The sequence below is a fragment of the Amblyomma mixtum genome, unplaced genomic scaffold (assembly GCF_055824585.1).
Source record: "Amblyomma mixtum isolate Tamu unplaced genomic scaffold, ASM5582458v1 scaffold_99, whole genome shotgun sequence".
Taxonomy (NCBI): Eukaryota; Metazoa; Arthropoda; class Arachnida; order Ixodida; family Ixodidae; genus Amblyomma; species Amblyomma mixtum.
In genome coordinates, this window is record NW_028317796.1 from 20,001 (window position 1) to 32,500 (window position 12,500).

The 12,500-nt window shown below is 60.0% G+C and overlaps 2 non-coding genes across 2 annotated transcripts; both read right to left on the reverse strand.

Annotated features, from left to right (window-relative positions):
* Window positions 1-39: 39 nt before the first annotated feature.
* Window positions 40-192, reverse strand: LOC149324325 (5.8S ribosomal RNA). Its single transcript, XR_016286874.1, has one exon. It is a non-coding gene; the product is annotated as a 5.8S ribosomal RNA (ribosomal RNA).
* A 1,775-nt stretch (window positions 193-1,967) lies between these two features.
* LOC149324326 (small subunit ribosomal RNA) lies at window positions 1,968-3,782 on the reverse strand. The gene has a single exon (XR_016286868.1). It is a non-coding gene; the product is annotated as a small subunit ribosomal RNA (ribosomal RNA).
* Window positions 3,783-12,500: the final 8,718 nt, after the last annotated feature.

A 12,500-nucleotide genomic window follows, 5' to 3' on the forward strand; every position in this document is an offset into this window, starting at 1 on the left:
GCCATCCCCGGGCGCCGGCGCCTCTCTTGATATATGATCCGACCCTCAGACAGACGAACCCAAGGGAAGACCCAAGGGCGCAATGTGCGTTCGAAGAATCAGTGCTCAGTGTGTCCTGCAATTCACACCAAGTCTCGCAGCTGGCTGCGTTCTTCATCGACCCGAGAACCGAGTGATCCACCGCTTAGAGTCGTGCGTTTGGTTTGTTCAAATCCGTACAGTACAACCAGGGTTTTAGGCACCGGGCTTTTCCCCTGGTCTCCAGTCGCAGTTTCGACCGACGTCTTTCGCGCCTCGCAGCCGTCCGTTCGGCATGCTGCGCGTGCCTCAAAGCCAAAGCGAGCAAAGTCTCTCGAAGCTTTTGTGCGATAATGGCTTGCGCGTCACTAATAGGATGACGAGGCATTTGGCAACCACTAAGGCAGAAGTGCTGAGCCGACGCGTGACGCTCCAATTCCGGTCTTCATCAGAGGTGGGTCTTCTTGTGCCTTCTTGGGCACGCCCGCTCCGCCCGCACGGGCCTGACCGCAGAACACCTCGAAGCACCGGCGTTTGCTAGAAATATACATTCTTGGAGCTCTGTGCCACCGTCCTCACGCACCTTTCTGCGATCTGCAGCGACGCTACCCCCGGACTCCAGCAGCGGTTTTTTTTGTTGCTGTTCACACTCAACTGCTGTTCACATCTTTCAAGGCGAGTCATCACCGCCTACCGCTGCTGCACCCTTTTGTAGGGGAGGGGGTTTTCCCAACGCCCCCCGGTCCGGTCGCCCCCGGGTGCGCCATCGTGCTGCTCCCTACTCGACCATTTCGCCACATCATTGCTTCGCAAGGAGACAGGCACCGCCTAGCCGTGGCTACGCAGCGCGTACTTGGAACAAGCCGCAAAGCGGACGTTCATCAGTCTACTCCCGCAATAGGAGCCCACCGGCCACAGTGCCATGGACGGCGTTTCGGTAGCGCACCGACAGACTACTCGAAGGCTGGGAAGGACGAAGCAGCAAGAGAACCCGGCTGCCGCGAATGCGTTCAAAGTGCGGGATTATAATCCCTCGTCCTTTTCGGTCCCGGTGCCTCCTTTCGCGCCGTCGGCGCGGCGTCAGACTCCGCGCCCGCAGTGCGAGACCTTTCGCGCGCGGCCGTTCCCTGGGCCGCGCGCGTCCCGCCGCGTGCGCGTCGCGCAGAAGCGCAGTTTCCCAGCCAGCGAGCCGCGGTTCCTCTCGTACTTCGCAGCAGCCGCCGCCGTTCCCTTGGCAGCGGGCAGGCCTTTCCCTCGGCCCGCCTACCGACTGGTGGTCGCAACACGACAAAGCCAGCGAGCCGCGGTTCCTCTCGTACTTCGCAGCAGCCGCCGCCGTTCCCTTGGCAGCGGGCAGGCCTTTCCCTCGGCCCGCCTACCGACTCGTGGTCGCAACACGACAAAGCCAGCGAGCAGCGTTTCCTTTCGTACTTCGCAGCAGCCGCCGCCGTTCCCTTGGCAGCGGGCAGGCCTTTCCCTCGGCCCGCCTACCGACTCGTGGTCGCAACACGACAAAGCCAGCGAGCAGCGTTTCCTTTCGTACTTCGCAGCAGCCGCCGCCGTTCCCTTGGCAGCGGGCAGGCCTTTCCCTCGGCCCGCCTACCGACTCGTGGTCGCAACACGACAAAGCCAGCGAGCAGCGTTTCCTTTCGTACTTCGCAGCAGCCGCCGCCGTTCCCTTGGCAGCGGGCAGGCCTTTCCCTCGGCCTGCCTACCGGCTCTGTTTGCGCCTCTTCGACGGTTGTCGACAACCGAAAGCCCACCATGAGTGGTGCGTTACGCCGTTCAAACCTGCGGATACAGCCCGTCCGACTTTCCCTTGGTGACGGAGCTCCGCTGGGCGCAACAGTTTGTGCAGAGAAGCGGCTTCAGAATCTCGCAACTCCGCGGTTGAGGCCTTCCCCCGCTTATAAGTGGGGGCGGCGCCGGGTGTGACAAGCACAATCCGGTAATGATCCTTCCGCAGGTTCACCTACGGAAACCTTGTTACGACTTTTACTTCCTCTAAATGATCAAGTTTGGTCATCTTTCCAACAGACCGGCGCAACCGAAAGGCCGCGCCGGACATCGGTCCGAAGACCTCACTAAATCATTCAATCGGTAGTAGCGACGGGCGGTGTGTACAAAGGGCAGGGACGTAATCAACGCGAGCTTATGACTCGCGCTTACTGGGAATTCCTCGTTCAAGGGGAACAATTGCAAGCCCCTATCCCAATCACGAAAGAAGTTCCACGGGTTACCCAGTCTTTTCAGACAGGGATAAAGACACGCTGCTTCCTTCAGTGTAGCGCGCGTGCGGCCCCGGACATCTAAGGGCATCACAGACCTGTTATTGCTCTGTTTCGTGCGGCTAGGAGCCGCTTGTCCCTCTAAGAAGGTTGTAAGGTGCTGGGAACCCCGCACCTATTTAATAGGCTAGAGTCTCGTTCGTTATCGGAATTAACCAGACAAATCGCTCCACCAACTAAGAACGGCCATGCACCACCATCCACCGAATCAAGAAAGAGCTCTCAATCTGTCAATCCTCCCAGTGTCCGGGCCGGGTAAGTTTTCCCGTGTTGAGTCAAATTAAGCCGCAGGCTCCACTCCTGGTGGTGCCCTTCCGTCAATTCCTTTAAGTTTCAGCTTTGCAACCATACTTCCCCCGGAACCCAAATACTTTGGTTTCCCGGAAGCTGCCCGCCGAGTCATTTGAGTAACTCAGGCGGATCGCTGGTTGGCATCGTTTATGGTCAGAACTAGGGCGGTATCTGATCGCCTTCGAACCTCTGACTTTCGTTCTTGATCAAAGAAAACATTCTTGGCAAATGCTTTCGCAGTAGTTCGTCTTGCGACGGTCCAAGAATTTCACCTCTAGCGCCGCAATACGAATGCCCCCGTCTGTCCCTCTTAATCATTACCCCGTATTCCAAAAACCAACAGAACAGAAACGGGGTCTTGTTCTATTATTCCATGCAAGTTTATTCAGGCGACTCGCCTGCGTTGAGCACTCTAATTTTTTCAAAGTAAAAGCGCAGGCCACCTCGAGACGCACCAATGAAGGGCACCAAGAGAGGACCGGCATGATGTTCAGTCCGAGCCGTCGCATCGGGTAGATGCACTACTCGTCTGGAACTGAGATCCAACTACGAGCTTTTTAACCGCAGCAGCTTTAGTATACGCTATTGGAGCTGGAATTACCGCGGCTGCTGGCACCAGACTTGCCCTCCAATTGATCCTCGTTAAAGGATTTAGAGTGTACTCATTTCAATTACGGGGCCTCAAAAGAGTCCCGTATTGTTATTTTTCGTCACTACCTCCCCGTGCCGGGAGTGGGTAATTTGCGCGCCTGCTGCCTTCCTTGGATGTGGTAGCCGTTTCTCAGGCTCCCTCTCCGGAATCGAACCCTGATTCTCCGTTACCCGTAACAACCATGGTAGGCAAGTAACCTACCATCGAAAGTTGATAAGGCAGACACTTGAAAGAAACGTCGCCGGCTCATGGCCATGCGATCAGCACAAAGTTATCCAGAGTCACCACAGAGTACGGGCAGAGCCCGATGGGTCTTGGTCTAATAAAAGCGCCCGTCAGCCAAAGGCCTTCAGGCTCAATGCATGTATTAGCTCTAGAATTGCCACAGTTGTCCAAGTAGAAAGAAACGATCTAAGGAACCATAACTGATTTAATGAGCCATTCGCGGTTTCGCCTTATTTCGGCATGTACTTAGACATGCATGGCTTAATCTTTGAGACAAGCATATGATTACTGGCAGGATCAACCAGGTATGATGCATAGGCATTCCCTTTTCGCCCCAGAAGGGTGCCTCGTCGCCGCCGATAGGGCCGCCATAAACCCCCAGCGCGCGACGCATCTTTTTCGCGGCAGCTTGCGCTGCCCGTGCATCGTTCGAGCTCGCTGCGGCATCCGACCCGTAGGTACGGCAATCGCCACGCGGCAAGAGAGCACGTGTGCCTTTAGGCAAAGCATTTGTAACGCGCCCACCAGTGCGCACATCGGCCTCTAGGGCCGCAGCATTAGGCAACTGGACGGCGCTTGCTGCGTAGCCGAGACGGCCAAGCCGCCAGACGACGGGACACGCCCGCGTCTTCGGCGCGCTCGCACGGAATCGAGTCCGGGTAGCACGGAACACACCTCGTAAAACGTGGAAACAGCGTCGTCCGACAACCAGCCCCTATCGCAGACGCGGATGAGGCTGCAGACGAATGCCGTGGGGTCCGAGGGACGGGGACACGCTGGGCACGAGGCCGCATATCAGACCCGGTCACGGCGCGCACACGCGGGCGCGCGCCGCCGACTGCTCCACTGGGACCCCCATATAATAGCAGCGATAAGTACCCAGACCTCCGTGGGTGAGTAAATCGCCGTACTCGTGCCACTTTCGCCGCAAGGGCCGCACAAATCGTGCGCGCTTTGCCGCGGCATCACAACGCCGCGCTTCCGCGGCGCCCCGCACGAGCCGTACTCGTGGACATAGCCGTCGGGCGAACCGCCGTACTCGAGGCGCGTTCGCCGCAAGAGCCGCTCAAATCGTGCGCGCTTTCCTGCGGCATCGCACGAAAGCGCTGCCCCGGCGCCCCGCACGAGCCGTACTCGTGGACATTGTCATCGGGCGAACCGCCGTACTCGAGGCGCGTTGGCGGCAAGACCCCCACAAATCGTGCGCGCTTTGCTGCGGCATCGCACAAAAGCGCATCCCCGGCGCCCCGCACGAGCCGTACTCGTGGACATAGCCGTCGGGCGAAGCGCCGTACTCGAGGCGCGTTCGCCGCAAGAGCCGCTCAAATCGTGCGCGCTTTCCTGCGGCATCGCACGAAAGCGCTGCCCCGGCGCCCCGCACGAGCCGTACTCGTGGACATGGTCATCGGGCGAACCGCCGTACTCGAGGCGCGTTCGCCGCAAGAGCCGCTCAAATCGTGCGCGCTTTCCTGCGGCATCGCACGAAAGCGCTGCCCCGGCGCCCCGCACGAGCCGTACTCGTGGACATGGTCATCGGGCGAACCGCCGTACTCGAGGCGCGTTCGCCGCAAGAGCCGCTCAAATCGTGCACGCTTTCCTGCGGCATCGCACGAAAGCGCTGCCCCGGCGCCCCGCACGAGCCGTACTCGTGGACATAGCCGTCGGGCGAACCGCCGTACTCGAGGCGCGTTCGCCGCAAGAGCCGCTCAAAACGTGCGCGCTTTCCTGCGGCATCGCACAAAAGCGCTTCCCCGGCGCCCCGCACGAGCCGTACTCGTGGACATTGTCATCGGGCCAACCGCCGTACTCGAGGCGCGTTGGCGGCAAGAGCCCCTCAAATCGAGCGCGCTTTGCTGCGGCATCGCAAAAAAGCACTTCCGCGGCGCCCCGCACGAGCCGTACTCGTGGACATTGTCATCGGGCGAACCGCCGTACTCGAGGAGCGTTCGCCGCAAAAGCCACTCAAATCGTGCGCGCTTTGCTGCGGCATCGCACAACCGCGCTTCCGCGGCGCCCCGCACGAGCCGTACTCGTGGACATAGCCGTCGGGCGAGCCGCCGTACTCGAGGCGCGTTCGCCGCAAAACTCGCATAAATAATGCACAAACTCATGAAAATCACATCTGCCGAGGCCGCCTAAAGCCCGAATTCACCTCCCGGGCGTCGAGAGGTCCGTTTCGGACTTTGCTGACAAAGCGGACGCTTTACTGTTTCGCGTCTGCCTAGGCGGTATGCCCCCTTATATATGCAGCGATAAGTACCCAGACCCCCGCGGGTCATAAGCGCGTCTACCGGAGCGGGCTTCAAACGAACGTAACTCTGCCTTCCGTTGCGCGAAAGGGACGGGAAAGGTCTCAAAATATTCGCCTTTCTCAGCCCCACACGCGGAACTAAAAATTGAGCGGCTGCGCCCACGGGAACGGCCGTGAACATTCGAAAAGGCGGCCCCTTGCGAACCTGGTCAATCACCCGCTCCTCCGGCTACAGTGGAAGCAGCGGGTCGAGGAGGACTGCACAAGATGGGCGGCAGCGCGGCCGACACGTGGCGTAAATTTCGTCTCGTTCCGCCAGGTGAAAGTGCCTTTAAATATTCGAAAACCGTTTACCGCGTCCGCCGGGGAGGCAACCGCGTCTGCCTAGGCGGGACCGCGTCTGCCTAGGCGAGCTTCAAACGAGCGTAACTCTCACTTGCGTTGCGCGAAAGGGACGAGAAAGGTCTCAAAATGCTCGCCTTTCTCAGCCCCACACGCGGATCTAAAAATGGAGCGGATTCGTCCACGGGAACGGCCGCGAAGATTAGAAAAGGCGGCCCCTTGCGAGCCTGGTCAATCACCTGCTGCTCCGGCTACAGTGCAAGCAGCGAGTCCGCGATAACTGCACAAGATGCGCGCCGGCGCGGCCGAACCGTGGCGTAAATTTCGTCGCGCTCCGCCAGTTCAAAGTGCCTTTAAAAATTCGAAGACAATTTACCGCGTCTGCCTAGGCGGGACCGCGTCTGCCTAGGCGAGCTTCAAACGAGCGCAACTCTCACTTGCGTTGCGCGAAACGGACGGGAAAGGTCTCAAAATGTTCGCCTTTCTCAGCCCAACGCGCGCAACTAGAAATTGAGCGGCTGCGCTCAAGGCAACGGCCGCGAGAATTCGAAAAGGCGGCCCCTTGCGATACTGGTCAATCGCCCGCTGCTCCGGCTGCAGTGGACGCAGCGGGTCGGCGATGACTGCACAAGATGCGCGCCGGCGCGGCCGAACCGTGGCGTAAATTTCGTCGCGCTCCGCCAGTTCAAAGTGCCTTTAAAAATTCGAAGACCGTTTACCGCGTCCGCCGGGGAGGCAACCGCGTCTGCCTAGGCGGGACCGCGTCTGCCTAGGCGAGCTTCAAACGAGCGTAACTCTCACTTGCGTTGCGCGAAACGGACGGGAAAGGTCTCAAAATGTTCGCCTTTCTCAGCCCAACGCGCGGAACTAAAAATGGAGCGGATTCGCCCACGGGAACGGCCGCGAAGATTAGAAAAGGCGGCCCCTTGCGATACTGGTCAATCGCCCGCTGCTCCGGCTACAGTGCAAGCAGCGAGTCCGCGATGACAGCACAAGATGCGCGCCGGCGCGGCCGAACCGTGGCGTAAATTTGGTCGCGCTCCGCCAGTTCAAAGTGCCTTTAAAAACTCGAAGACCATTTACCGCGTCCGCCGGGGAGGCAACCGCGTCTGCCTAGGCGAGCTTCAAACGAGCGTAACTCTCACTTGCGTTGGGCGAAAGGGACGGGAAAGGTCTCAAAATGTTCGCCTTTCTCAGCCCCACACGCGGATCTAAAAATGGAGCGGATTCGCCCACGGGAACGGCCGCGAAGATTAGAAAAGGCGGCCCCTTGCGAGACTGCTCAATCGCCCGCTGCTCCGGCTACAGTGCAAGCAGCGGGTCGGCGATGACTGCACAAGATGCGCGCCGGCGCGGCCGAACCGTGGCGTAAATTTGGTCGCGCTCCGCCAGTTCAAAGTGCCTTTAAAAACTCGAAGACCGTTTACCGCGTCCGCCGGGGAGGCAACCGCGTCTGCCTAGGCGGGACCGCGTCTGCCTAGGCGAGCTTCAAACGAGCGTAACTCTCACTTGCGTTGCGCGAAAGGGACGGGAAAGGTCTCAAAATATTCGCCTCTCTCAGCCCAACACGCGGAACTAAAAATTGAGCGGCTGCGCCCACGGGAACAGCCGCGAAGATTAGAAAAGGCGGCCCCTTGCGAGCCTGGTCAATCGCCCGCTGCTCCGGCTGCAGTGGAAGCAGCGAGTCGGCGATGACTGCACAAGATGCGCGCCGGCGCGGCCGAACCGTGGCGTAAATTTCGTCGCGCTCCGCCAGTTCAAAGTGCCTTTAAAAATTCGAAGACCGTTTACCGCGTCCGCCGGGGAGGCAACCGCGTCTGCCTAGGCGGGACCGCGTCTGCCTAGGCGAGCTTCAAACGAGCGTAACTCTCACTTGCGTTGCGCGAAAGGGACGAGAAAGGTCTCAAAATGTTCGCCTTTCTCAGCCCAACGCGCGGAACTAAAAATGGAGCGGATTCGCCCACGGCAGCGGCCGCGAAGATTAGAAAAGGCGGCCCCTTGCGAGCCTGGTCAATCACCCGCTGCTCCGGCTACAGTGCAAGCAGCGAGTCCGCGATGACAGCACAAGATGCGCGCCGGCGCGGCCGAACCGTGGCGTAAATTTGGTCGCGCTCCGCCAGTTCAAAGTGCCTTTAAAAACTCGAAGACCATTTACCGCGTCCGCCGGGGAGGCAACCGCGTCTGCCTAGGCGGGACCGCGTCTGCCTAGGCGAGCTTCAAACGAGCGTAACTCTCACTTGCGTTGCGCGAAAGGGACGGGAAAGGCCTCAAAATGTTCGCCTTTCTCAGCCCCACACGCGGATCTAAAAATGGAGCGGATTCGCCCACGGGAACGGCCGCGAAGATTAGAAAAGGCGGCCCCTTGCGAGCCTGGTCAATCACCTGCTGCTCCGGCTACAGTGCAAGCAGCGAGTCCGCGATAACTGCACAAGATGCGCGCCGGCGCGGCCGAACCGTGGCGTAAATTTCGTCGCGCTCCGCCAGTTCAAAGTGCCTTTAAAAATTCGAAGACCATTTACCGCGTCCGCCGGGGAGGCAACCGCGTCTGCCTAGGCGGGACCGCGTCTGCCTAGGCGAGCTTCAAACGAGCGTAACTCTCACTTGCGTTGCGCGAAAGGGACGGGAAAGGTCTCAAAATGTTCGCCTTTCTCGGCCCCACACGCGGATCTAAAAATGGAGCGGATTCGCCCACGGGAACGGCCGCGAAGATTAGAAAAGGCGGCCCCTTGCGAGCCTGGTCAATCACGTGCTGCTCCGGCTACAGTGCAAGCAGCGAGTCCGCGATAACTGCACAAGATGCGCGCCGGCGCGGCCGAACCGTGGCGTAAATTTCGTCGCGCTCCGCCAGTTCAAAGTGCCTTTAAAAATTCGAAGACCATTTACCGCGTCTGCCTAGGCGGGACCGCGTCTGCCTAGGCGAGCTTCAAACGAGCGTAACTCTCACTTGCGTTGCGCGAAAGGGACGGGAAAGGTCTCAAAATGTTCGCCTTTCTCGGCCCCACACGCGGATCTAAAAATGGAGCGGATTCGCCCACGGGAACGGCCGCGAAGATTAGAAAAGGCGGCCCCTTGCGAGCCTGGTCAATCACGTGCTGCTCCGGCTACAGTGCAAGCAGCGAGTCCGCGATAACTGCACAAGATGCGCGCCGGCGCGGCCGAACCGTGGCGTAAATTTCGTCGCGCTCCGCCAGTTCAAAGTGCCTTTAAAAATTCGAAGACCATTTACCGCGTCTGCCTAGGCGGGACCGCGTCTGCCTAGGCGAGCTTCAAACGAGCGTAACTCTCACTTGCGTTGCGCGAAAGGGACGGGAAAGGTCTCAAAATGTTCGCCTTTCTCGGCCCCACACGCGGATCTAAAAATGGAGCGGATTCGCCCACGGGAACGGCCGCGAAGATTAGAAAAGGCGGCCCCTTGCGAGCCTGGTCAATCACCTGCTGCTCCGGCTACAGTGCAAGCAGCGAGTCCGCGATAACTGCACAAGATGCGCGCCTGCGCGGCCGAACCGTGGCGTAAATTTCGTCGCGTTCCGCCAGTTCAAAGTGCCTTTAAAAATTCGAAGACCATTTACCGCGTCTGCCTAGGCGGGACCGCGTCTGCCTAGGCGAGCTTCAAACGAGCGTAACTCTCACTTGCGTTGCGCGAAAGGGACGGGAAAGGTCTCAAAATGTTCGCCTTTCTCAGCCCCACACGCGGAACTAAAAATTGAGCGGCTGCGCCCACGGGAACCGCCGCGAAGATTAGAAAAGGCGGCCCCTTGCGAGCCTGGTCAATCACCTGCTGCTCCGGCTACAGTGCAAGCAGCGAGTCCGCGATAACTGCACAAGATGCGCGCCTGCGCGGCCGAACCGTGGCGTAAATTTGGTCGCGCTCCGCCAGTTCAAAGTGCCTTTAAAAACTCGAAGACCGTTTACCGCGTCCGCCGGGGAGGCAACCGCGTCTGCCTAGGCGGGACCGCGTCTGCCTAGGCGAGCTTCAAACGAGCGTAACTCTCACTTGCGTTGCGCGAAAGGGACGGGAAAGGTCTCAAAATGTTCGCCTCTCTCAGCCCAACGCGCGGAACTAGAAATTGAGCGGCTGCGCCCACGGGAACCGCCGCGAAGACTAGAAAAGGCGGCCCCTTGCGAGCCTGGTCAATCACCTGCTGCTCCGGCTACAGTGCAAGCAGCGAGTCCGCGATAACTGCACAAGATGCGCGCCGGCGCGGCCGAACCGTGGCGTAAATTTCGTCGCGCTCCGCCAGTTCAAAGTGCCTTTAAAAATTCGAAGACCATTTACCGCGTCTGCCTAGGCGGGACCGCGTCTGCCTAGGCGAGCTTCAAACGAGCGTAACTCTCACTCGCGTTGCGCGAAAGGGACGAGAAAGGTCTCAAAATGTTCGCCTTTCTCAGCCCCACACGCGGATCTAAAAATGGAGCGGATTCGCCCACGGGAACGGCCGCGAAGATTACAAAAGGCGGCCCCTTGCGAGCCTGGTCAATCGCCCGCTGCTCCGGCTGCATTGGAAGCAGCGAGTCGGCGATGACTGCACAAGATGCGTCGCGGTGCGGCCGACACGTGGCGTAAATTTCGTCGCGTTCCGCCAGTTAAAAGTGCCCTTAAAAGTTCGAAGACCGTTCACCGCGTCCGCCGGGGAGGCAACCGCGTCTGCCTAGGCGGGACCGCGTCTGCCTAGGCGAGCTTCAAACGAGCGTAACTCTGCCTTGCGTTGCGCGAAAGGGACGGGAGAGGTCTCAAAATGTTCGCCCTTCTCAGCCCAACGCGCGCAACTAAAAACTGAGCGGCTGCGCTCAAGGCGACGGCCGCGAGAATTCGAAAAGGCGGCCCCTTGCGAGACTGGTCAATCACCCGCTGCTCCGGCTACATTGGAAGCAGCGGGTCGGGGATGACTGCACAAGATGCGCGCCGGCGCGGCCGACGCGTGGCGTAAATTTCGTCGCGTTCCGCCAGGTAAAAGTGCCTCTAAAAACTCGAAGACCATTTACCGCGTTCGCCGGGGAGGGAACCGCGTCTGCCTAGGCGGGACCGCGTCTGCCTAGGCGAGACTGTTGAATCGCCCCTATCTCGAGCGAGAATGGCAGGAAAACGACGGGACCGGTGGCAAAAGATTCGCCTGCACACTGACTTCAAATTCGTAGGCTTGAGACATAGGGGCCGGCCGTGAAAAGTTTGAAATGGTCAAAGTCTCCCTGTCGCGAGCGGTTAATCGCCCGCTGCTCCGACCGCAATGTGATGATCGAAAAAGATGCGCCGCAGCGCGGCCGACGCGGCGCTGTAAAATTCGTCGTGCTCCGCCAAAGAAAAGGACCTTTAAAAATTCGAAAACCCCGTACCGCGTCTGCCTAGGCGATACCGTTCAATCGCACGTATCTCGGCCCAGACTGGCAGCAAAGTGACGAGATTGGTAACAAAAGATTCGCCTTTGAACGCCCTACACAGGGAAGGCAAAGTCGCAAACGACTTTCGTCCCGCGTCGGCCGGGGCGAACGCGCCCGAACGGCAAAGTCCGAATAAAGCGACCCCGTCTACCGGGGCAGACGCGCCCGAACGGCAAAGTCCGAAAGAGGCGACCCCGTCTACCGGGGCAGACGCGCCCGAACGGCAAAGTCCGAAAGAGGCGACCCCGTCTACCGGGGCAGACGCGCCCGAACGGCAAAGTCCGAATAAAGCGACCCCGTCTACCGGGGCAGACGCGCCCGAACGGCAAAGTCCGAATAAAGCGACCCCGTCTACCGGGGCAGACGCGCCCGAACGGCAAAGTCCGAATAAAGCGACCCCGTCTACCGGGGCAGACGCGCCGGAACGGCAAAGTCCGAAAGAGGCAACCCCGTCTACCGGGGCAGACGCGCCCGAACGGCAAAGTCCGAATAAAGCGACCCCGTCTACCGGGCCAGACGCGCCCGAACGGCAAAGTCCGAATAAAGCGACCCCGTCTACCGGGGCAGACGCGCCCGAACGGCAAAGTCCGAATAAAGCGACCCCGTCTACCGGGGCAGACGCGCCGGAACGGCAAAGTCCGAAAGAGGCAACCCCGTCTACCGGGGCAGACGCGCCCGAACGGCAAAGTCCGAATAAAGCGACCCCGTCTACCGGGCCAGACGCGCCCGAACGGCAAAGTCCGAAAGAGGCGACCCCGTCTACCGGGGCAGACGCGCCCGAACGGCAAAGTCCGAAAGAGGCGACCCCGTCTACCGGGGCAGACGCGCCCGAACGGCAAAGTCCGAATAAAGCGACCCCGTCTACCGGGGCAGACGCGCCCGAACGGCAAAGTCCGAATAAAGCGACCCCGTCTACCGGGGCAGACGCGCCGGAACGGCAAAGTCCGAAAGAGGCAACCCCGTCTACCGGGGCAGACGCGCCCGAACGGCAAAGTCCGAAAGAGGCAACCCCGTCTACCGGGGCAGACGCGCCCGAACGGCAAAGTCCGAATAAAGC